At 36.1% G+C, this 2,870-nt stretch overlaps 1 long non-coding RNA gene across 1 annotated transcript; it reads left to right on the plus strand.

Annotated features, from left to right (window-relative positions):
• The first annotated feature begins 1,500 nt into the window (after window positions 1-1,500).
• On the plus strand, window positions 1,501-2,241 carry LOC120420889 (uncharacterized). Its single transcript, XR_005605912.2, has 2 exons — window positions 1,501-1,931; window positions 1,998-2,241. It is a non-coding gene; the product is annotated as an uncharacterized LOC120420889 (long non-coding RNA).
• Window positions 2,242-2,870: the final 629 nt, after the last annotated feature.

A 2,870-nucleotide genomic window follows, 5' to 3' on the forward strand; every position in this document is an offset into this window, starting at 1 on the left:
TACTGTATAAATAACATAAAATGTAATTGGCTTAGTATTTTCAAATATCAAAAAATATTATTCCCAAGTTATTTCCATCTGCTCGGGTAATCCAAAAGTTTCCAAAAATATCTCCGCCACTCAATATCAGCTAACCACGTTTTAAAAGAAATTATATTAGTTGGGATTTTAATAAAAAATACTAGGCCTTTTTCAGTATATTGCTGTATGGGACCATCCATAAACCACGTAAACACTTTTTTGAAAATCGCAACCCCCCCATCGAGGACAATTTTCAAACAAAAAAAAACTTTTTTTGTATTGAGCGAGGACAATCGGCAAACCTCCCCCCCCCTCCCATAAAGTGTCCACGTGGTTTATGGATGGTCCCTATACAGTTACAGATCGAATGAAAACTTTGTTTGGTAATTTGAAGGTCTGGGGATCTAAGAGCTAACAGCTTGAACATATTTTTCAGGATGTTTTACGTAAAATATCCAAAATGGTGAAAATCTATTAACAGGATTCTGAAATATGATTCTTTTAAATATAAAAAAATCAAAATTCGGTACATTTTTTCATTATAAAGCACCATGCGTCTTCACCAAAATGTACTGGGAACTCATTTCGATGGAGTAGCATGGTACTTTTAGTACCAAAAATAAGCACTTTTGTTCATCTTGTTTCATTTTTCTCTAGTGTTGACTCTTAAAAATCTCCAAAAACTCAAACAATATTTTGGAATTCGATTTTTTTCGACTGACAAGAAGTCATTCAGGTATGTCTGAAATATCTTAAAAGTCATGTTCAATAAACCCCAGGGCATAATTAACGATAATTTTCCATTTGGTATTAAAAGAAGAGATACGTATGATATAACATTTTCTGACCTCATAAAAATAACTTCCTGTCTGAAACAATAACTAAAATCAGTACAATGGCAACTATGCATTCGGAAACTTTTGGAGATTGCACCGAAACTTCTTGACCTATTCTTACTATTTTGTTTTTTTTCTATACTCTTATACGTTTACTAGAACTGGCCCTGTCATATTTTGAAAAAAATAAAAAAAAATATGATTTAAAATTTCAAACACAGCATGTATTTTAACAATTATAAAGGTGCTACTGTTTAACAACTTCCAAATCCCAATGAATTTAGTGTTATTTTTTTCCTGACATGTTAAAAATATAATAAAAAATATTTTGTATAATTGTTGAAAAAAATACAATTCGAAATTTGAAGTATCCATCAATTTCTTCGTTTTGAAAACGAAACTGATATTTTTTTGTAAAAGTTAGTTGTAGACAAATAGTTTTCAGCAGTTATTTTAAAGATCCCATCATTTCTGCCTACACCGAAAAATGTATAAATGCTTTAACAATTGCTTGTAGAGCCCTAAATACAAAGTATCTTATCGAATTAAACCTTTCTTATCGTAGTTCGAACTGCGACGTACATTTTTATAAAACGTAAATAAGGGCTGTTTGCTGCAGATTTCTCTTTTACGACGTTAGCAATGTTGTAGGGATGTCCAAAATGGTAATTTTTGTTTGTTTTATTTGATTTATTATATTTTGATCATTCTTGAACAATTTCCATCAATATATCAATAAATCAAAACAGAATTAAATTTCAAACGTGACACCCCGGCATCATACCAAAACTGATAGCTGCGAGGGCTGATAAGACCGTCTCGAACGATGATTCACCGCTTGTACGTGGTCTACAGAGAACGTCTTTGCACACGGCACACACCCCGGACTGGGACAGGTGTTGCACACGCTTTAAACTTGTCTATAAAACTCAACACCCCGGCCATGTTCTGGTATCAGTCTGAGCAAGTTGCAACGAGCTTCCATTTGAGTTCGAGATAAGAATTGTTGGTGTTTTTGTTGGAACGTTTGAAACAGATAGCCGATCAAGATGCCTTGCAAATGCTGTGGAAATGGTGAGTTTTTTTCGACAAACTTGTTTTATTTATTTGAATTTTGAAAATAATTTAATTTCATAACAGATTGCCGATGCACTGCCGAGTGTGGACCTAACAAGCCCTGCAGTGCTGAGTGCAACTGCAGCTGCAGGCAGGAATCGGGCAAGTGCTGCTGTCAAACTGGAAGCTGCAAGCAGTGATGCTGACAAGTCGAAAACCGGTCATACGTTAGCCTTTAAGAAATTTCAATTCGGTCATATTAGATGTAAGGACATTTTCGGTCATATTAGAGTTAAATAAAGTCGGTCATATTACAGTTCTAGTCAAATGTGGTCTTTTTAATTGAAACAAGCATACTCTTGCTAAACAATTCGTCTTCCGTTAATGGTATTTACAAGTTTTATTAACATCTTTCACCAGTTGCCTGGAGACCCTGGAGACGTTGCATAAATTACACAGCTTTTCAGATCGCTTTCGCATTACGGGGAGAAAGGAGAGATAATATTAATATCCCACGATGCCGTCGAAAAATGGGCCTCCCCATTTTCAGTCACTTGGCAGCCAGTGGTTCGGCAAAGGCAATGAATAATAAATTACAAATCCTGGTCCCATCTGGCAACGCAATCCAACCGCTCGTTTTTACCCTGCCTGCGCACACCCCGCGCACCGTTAATGTGTACAACGAGATATAACTTTGGCTGGCAACACTGCTGGGCTCCATCTTGCAGCAGTGTGACATCCTCAATTTCCGGCGTAATCTAATTTCCCTCGTTGATTGCCACCGTCTGTGTGTTTGTATGTGTACTTTCGATGATCAGCTTTGTATTTGTCGACGCGGGGAGACACACGGTTTTCCTCTAATAAATAATTAATTTTCCCTAATTTACCCGCGCGTTGTTTATATTTAGATAATGTGTTGCTCGTTTTCGAATGTTGTGTGCGCTCGTGAAATTGTGT

Source organism: Culex pipiens, chromosome 2 (assembly GCF_016801865.2).
Source record: "Culex pipiens pallens isolate TS chromosome 2, TS_CPP_V2, whole genome shotgun sequence".
In the NCBI taxonomy this organism is placed as follows: Eukaryota; Metazoa; Arthropoda; class Insecta; order Diptera; family Culicidae; genus Culex; species Culex pipiens.